This window comes from Vollenhovia emeryi, unplaced genomic scaffold (assembly GCF_000949405.1).
Source record: "Vollenhovia emeryi isolate VEMERY1.0 unplaced genomic scaffold, V.emery_V1.0 DF939156.1, whole genome shotgun sequence".
Taxonomy (NCBI): Eukaryota; Metazoa; Arthropoda; class Insecta; order Hymenoptera; family Formicidae; genus Vollenhovia; species Vollenhovia emeryi.
The window spans coordinates 561,238-568,232 of NW_011967210.1; the positions used below are offsets into that span (position 1 = coordinate 561,238).

Genomic DNA, 6,995 nt, shown 5'->3' on the forward strand with positions numbered 1-6,995 from the left:
ACCCTGTATAATAGAATTAAAGGTTCAACATAGGGCCAAAATTTTGACTCGGGATAATATAAATCTATCGCCTCCGGAAATCGCAGCGACGTATTTGGCGTGCAAAATACGCGAATATGCCTAACTGAGAGCTAGCGAACGGTCTCGTCCGTCGGTGCTCGACCAATTAACCGGGATTTCTCCGTTCGCGCTTTCCCGCCTCCGAAAATCTTTTTTTGTTCTATTCCACGTACGCAGATCTTCCCAGAATAAAAGGCGAAAAGCTAGTCGCCGCACTCCCGGGAAAGCGGCAACCGTATCTCCGCGGCGTTTCGCGGGTTCTGCAGTTTAAAATTAAGCTCGTGCGCGGAACGAGAAGACTCCCGCGTGGCGAATACGTATGCACATTCGTTGCACCCGGCGAACCTTTCGCATGTGCATTAATTCATAAAATATTTTACGCCGCACGAATACTAGATTACGTGACTCATAAGGTTCGCATCGCATGCCCCACATGCTGCTGTTTGCCCCAGCGACCAATACCGTCATTTTATTTACAATTTAAGTGACGGTATTGGTCGTCGGGGCAAGCAGGAGCATATTGGGACATGCGACGCGAACAGACCTTAGTGACCCGCGATTAGACCTATGATAATCGGCGGTCGCATGTTGTTTCGATACAAAGGGTGCACCGCGAAGAAACGTAAGAGAAGATCGCGGGAGAGACCTCGGGACGTTCGTCTGAAGCGCGTAGCGCACACTCGGTTTTAACTGTACTAAATGTTGTATTTATGGATACAAAAATTGATCAATAATTTCAAATTCCAAATGCCATATCTAATTATATAGCAATTCAAGACAATTGAGAGCAGATAATATTTTTCAGCTGTTTAAAGAAACCGAAAAACTAAGTATTAAATTATATACTGAATAGTGAAATTATGTGTAGCCACTTAACACATGTAATTTCGAACATTTAGTTTAAAAAGGAATACGTGGGCTTGGCAGGAATATAAGTTTACATGGTTTAAATATTCATCACTTAGCTATTCATATATGTATAAGATGTGAATATAATATAGAGGGCAATACAATTATAAATAGCAAAACTTGTAAAAAAAAAGGTAAAAGGATTCAAGGTTTCCTTCGGAACAGAAGCAATTAGAAATCATAATTGGTAATACGATACAGTTGGGAAAATATTATACACGGGAGAAATATAATTACATTACTCTACGCAATCGTGTGCGATAATCAGAGCCAGCATTCATCTGTTGGTGAACACTGGCTTTAGCCGTTGATCGCTCATTACTCTACGTTATCTCGCTCAGGCCCGTTATATTATTTTCCGAGTTTATCAAAGGTACGCGACTCGCCACCTCGCCATCGTCAATCAGTTTCGATAGGCACGGAGTCATGCGATTCATTCATGAAATCTTGCGACACGCTCGCGCCACGTTACACGCTCGATTACATAAAGGCGTCCCGAACGAGTGCTTCGCATAGGTGCGTTCGCTCGTGACGTTGCAACTACCAGTCTCGCGGTGTGCAGTAGTGCTACCCACATTGGCAATGGTAGCGCACTATGGTGCGACGATAGTGAGCGCGGTGTTGTCTCTCTCTGTACAACGGTGGTAGGCACACAAGTAGGACAGCACTTTCCCTGAGTAGATTGCTCGACTCGTTCCTTAAAGCGAAATCCGCTCCGACAAATTCGAGAATGGTACAGATGCAATTCGCAAAGAACAGTCTCTGATAATAGCGGAAGGAAATGTCTCAAAGAGGAAGAGTACTCGGGGCAAGTAGAAGCCAAACTGTTCAAGCCACGGAAATAATCTTAGCAATGTATAAATGTAAATCTCTTGATTTTGGAGAACATAGCTGCGTCACGGCCCGGCCGGAAATAATTCTAAAAAATTTTACAAGACTATAAAGTATAACTGCCAGAATTTAAGAAATTTTACGTAGATTTAAAAAGTGTTATAAAAATCAACATGAAAATGCAAGAATTGGAACGCTTTCGTTAATTTTTGTAATATAATTCTACAAGTAAGCAGATGTTTTAAGTCTTGAAGATTTTGTTGTTTCTCAAATTTTTTAAACTAGTAAAGTTTTGCACTAATTTTTACCAAATTGTACATTTTCATGAAATACTACTTGCAATAATTTCTTGATGTGAGAACATTGTAATTTGTGATACTATCTCGTAGATATTTTTACAAGAAAATTAATGTTTCAGCGAAGATATAAAAATTTCTACAAATTTCTATTTCAAGTCAATTTTTGTAGTTATTTATAGAATTTTTTTCCGCTAGGGGGGCACTCGCGCATTTATGATTTTAAATTGAGAGTGAAGTAATTCGGTTTCTTTATTATCTAATTTCTCGTCTGTTTCAAATTAACAATAATTAAGAATAGGTGTAAACTTTTTGTGGAAATAAACTCGAATTGATATTTACTTTTGTTACATACATTCGTATTGTTATATTTTTACATACTATATAAATAGGATTGGCTACGCAAATCAGAGACGAATTAGGGAGACAGTTAATGAGGAGAAGATTTCTTACTGTGAATATACCCTTAAGTTTCATCATGAATGTACACGTACACGCGTCGGCATGCGTGATAGTGGATAAACACACGTGTACGAGGCGAGAACGAGAATTGCTTTAAAGCTCGCGTGGATTCGATGTAATCGACCCTTCGTCGTGGGAAACGGTTACTTTTCCTTCCGACTGGCTGAACACAACTTCGCACGAGAAACCATTTTTATCTCCCAACCTGTGCGCCATTAACCGCCTCGTTCCAGATCGCCGTAAATGAATTGAGGAAAGGCGAGGCGTCTTGTACCGTGCTAATATGAATGTATATTAATATCTACGTACGTTTCCTTTCTCGAATTAAAAAATGTAATTTGTTACAAACCGTTAACTTGAAATTTTAATTAAATTTAAGACACATGCACGCAACAAATATTTTAATTATACTAAAGTACCATTGGCGCTTACGCAGCAAATTAGACAATTCCGAAATGTGCTCTTCGAAAAGTTCAATTTTTTTAAGTTTTATTTCAATTCCGTAAATCCGAGAATTTCAATTTGCAAGATTTTAGTTTTTACAATTGAAAATAAATTTAATTAATGAATACGCTTATTAACATCTACCGATAAACTTACACACTATTAATCTACTCAACGTACGGACTGTCAAAACATACGGCGACAGCCGTATTTACGATATGAAATGACGTACGATATGCATCGAGATGACCGATTGGCACCATGAAAAAGGAGCAAAGGTTAGATTCGAGGCTCAATCTTGTGTCCCTGTATATTCCTCTGAGTGGAAAGAAATAAAAGTGCAATGTACTTTAGTATGATTTAGCGTATTAGAATTATGTAATGTGAAATTGTGGAAATATTACGCAACGGTTTTATAATGACAGAATCTTAATTCTATTGGAATATTTCCCGGTTCTTCGGGCTATTTGTGTCACGAACGCCGAGCAAGAATTGACGAAACGATAGAATTGTGTTCGCGGCGCGCACTTTCGTTTGATGGCGCAAGATTTTCACTACCCGTTTCCGCTCTAATTCTGTGCGATCCTTCGTATCATTCGGCATGTGTCGTTGAATTCTTTGTACCAGTAAAACCCAGGTGTGAAAGCGGTGTAATTCTTATGAGTCACGCCAACCGTACAGTCTACTTGTAACAAAAAAAGAACGACAGCGAAGTAATTATTGCAATAATTAAAGCAACAGAAAATGGGGCAGTTTTCTTGTGAAAACTTGGCGCGGCAGCTACGTTTTACGAAATATTAAGTAAGACACACACCTTTATCAATATTCAAACGAAATGATCGCCTCGCGGGCTTCTACAACGATTGATCTAAAAATAATGTTATCGAGATTTTCAATCGGCCGGTCAGAACTCGCGGTGTCGATTTTTCTTCCCTCTTGCGAGACAGGAGGAAACGCAATGCGTCTGCTTATATAATCGCGCGAATTCTACTGAGGCGTCACGCGATGCCGGGCGTAAGAGTCGCCGCGCGATAATGAGCTCTCAACGCGAATTATTGCGAGTCCGAAACTTGCATAAACCGGGGCACAATCGTGACATCATCTTCGGTGGGACTTTTTCGTTGCACTTGTTTCGCAATGCGTCGATTAATTTCACTTCTCTAAATTGGAACAGCCGCCATCGATAACTGGCTGTTGAACATTTTTTTAAATATCCTCTCTCTCTCTCTCCCTCTGTCTTTTTTCTGCCGCGTTATTCGAATCTCGTCCGATAGACGTGCATAATGTATTAGCGCATGACAGGGTGATATCGGCGATGCGGACGATGGATGCAATTAAGCATGATCGATGACTCGAACGAACCGAATGGCCAAGCGGATCCAGAAGTGCTTAACTGCTTGGCGAGACGGCAATGTGTTGTTTCAAAACTGTTCGACAGACCGCCTCGATCGGCTCGAATTAAATCTGAGAAGTATAACGACGTCGTCGTCATTTTTTAGAACGCAACCTCGTTTGCCTCGATCAGAAAATTAAGTGTCTTTATATTGGTATAACGAATCCAAATTTTGTCTTATTGCTCATTTATTCCCTGACTGCGTCCGGTATAATTATTACGTCAGGGTGAACAACTGATTCCGGCTACAACTTTGAAAATAACATTACGCAATAAATTTAGAATAGAATATTTAGACACTACCATCCTGTCACGGCTCTGAGTCCTTTAAATTCTTTGAAATTAGGTATGTAGTTACTGTGGTTAGTTGTGTTGTCAAAATAACACTGTCTTCAGTAATCTACGTTTAAGAAAATTATTTCCTCTCTCGATCGATTAAGAATTTTTGCACGCGTACCTTTCACTCACCTCACGCGACGGATTAATTAGCGCGTAATTTATCGGACACCCGTTAACGATGAAAAGTGAACGGCAATGACAATGTACGGCGCTGCAGGGAACGAAGGGAATAGCTCGCGAGTTTACGTTCATTCATGGCTGTTGGCGACGCACGCGTCATCGAACAAAGCGGGATTATTTATAAAACGGACGAATTCGATCCTGCCGTCTCTCGTAAACCAAGTTATTTTCGAAAGTGACTTCGGGGATCCAGTCAAGAAGCGCGCCCGAGTAAACTTTCCCCCCGCCCCCCCCCGCCCCTCGAAATCCGTGCGTTTTCAAACTCTCTCGTGTCACTGTTAGAAATTTATTTTCGTAATCACGTGAAAAGAAATGTCGGCCGACGCCTCCTGCGAGCGGTCCCGAGCACCGATCGTTGCGCCGACAATATTGTAAGTTTCTCTTTCGCGCGAACGTAAATTTTACGACCGCCGTAGTCTCGCTGTCCCGAGGTTATCTCGTTTTCCTGGCACGTAATTTTAACGGCGATTGTAAATAAAGACGATTTTTATCATTCATTTGGACACAATACTTATTCAATTATTTATGAAGTATGCGAGGCAAACGGCATATAAATAATAAACTGAAACAGTTTGGCTAATCAATATCTGTTAACTCAATTCTTATTTATTTAAACTGGAGGAAATATAAATTGCGTTTATTTCGCAAGTTTTTTTTCAATTTGTACACACACACGTTACGCTTAATTCGTTTAATTATTGCATTTTACTTTATATTAAATATTTTATGTTTCATTACTCTTTCGTGAAATGTGACTGATCTAATTGTTTTAACTATTATGCAACAATTACTATTGTAATTTGTATTGTCAATCTTCGACTGTAGGCCGAAGAAAGCAAGCAAAGCGAAAGTGGTTAGCGATACCGTTTGCGTTTCGAAAATTCAACATTGTTCGCGAAAGGAAGTCACGCCTTCAGGAAATAAGCCCAGCCGGAAAGAGGTGCTCGACGCGAAAAGAGCTCGATTGAGACGGCTCTTCGAACGCGACGCTATCGACTTGGAAAATTCTCTTCGTGAACTGGGATACGCTTTCGTTCCCACGCAACCTTGACCTTTTTCGTCGCGTTTCTTTCAGTCCCGCTTACGACCTTGAAGTTTAACGGATCGGTATTAAATGGCCTGTACTTTCACCGCTTTCGATGTAAACCGCATTGGGCGCCATCTTTCCCAACGCGTGCCCCATAAAATCATCATTGAGGTATTAATAAAGAATTTGAATTTTTTTGATTATTTCCATGTCAAAGAGATATCGAGACTCGGCTGTTCTCGCACGAGGAATCCGAAATAAGGAATAATTTTCACATTGCAAACGCAAATGTTGATAGGAAGAACGTAAAAAGATTGTCATTATCATTTCTATAAAGATTATAGTCAAGCTATATATTTAAAATTGTTTAAATTAGAAAGTTTGGTTATTTTCAATCTTTAGATTTTATATTTAGAATATTGCTTTCAAGTGGGCAGATTCTTAACAGTACACTAGATTTAAATATTTTCCAGCTTTTCGAGCTATCTGTTTGGATTGTCACGAAGCGAGAATATTGAGGAAACGATAGAATTATCTTTGCGGCGCCTACTTTCATTTGGTGGCCAAATATTTTCGCTGTTGCTTCCGCTCTGATTCTGCGGTCTTTTATATTATTCGGCATTGGACTGCCCGTATATCGGTAAAATCAAGGTTTAAAAGCGGTGTAAATTGGAATAATTCTTATCATATGTAAACTTAATAAAAAGCAATGAAGAAGTAATTGTTAAGAAAATAGCAGAAAAACTTAACAGTTCTTGTGAGAACATTGCGAGATAATGTAATAAAAAGACAAAACTCTTTGTAGTATTTAGGTAAATATAAAAAATATTAAACTAGATCGATATGCTATTGAGATGGTCATGAAACAGCAGATCTGCTGGGCTTCTAATATCAGTCTGTCTTCATACGTCCGCAGCCTCTGTCGATAAAATATAAGCTTGATTTATATTTGCAGATCGTCGCAGTTGATGTCAATCTGCTGCAACTTATTTTTCAAATTTACTGCCAAATTGTTATTGCAAACATTTAACTAGCCGAGCGTGGATTCTCCTTA

At 39.5% G+C, this 6,995-nt stretch overlaps 1 long non-coding RNA gene across 3 annotated transcripts in view; it reads left to right on the plus strand.

Annotated features, from left to right (window-relative positions):
* The window catches only part of LOC105565016, a 97,433-nt gene that overhangs the window by 85,871 nt on the left and 4,567 nt on the right, over nucleotides 1-6,995 (plus strand). The window lies entirely within an intron of this gene.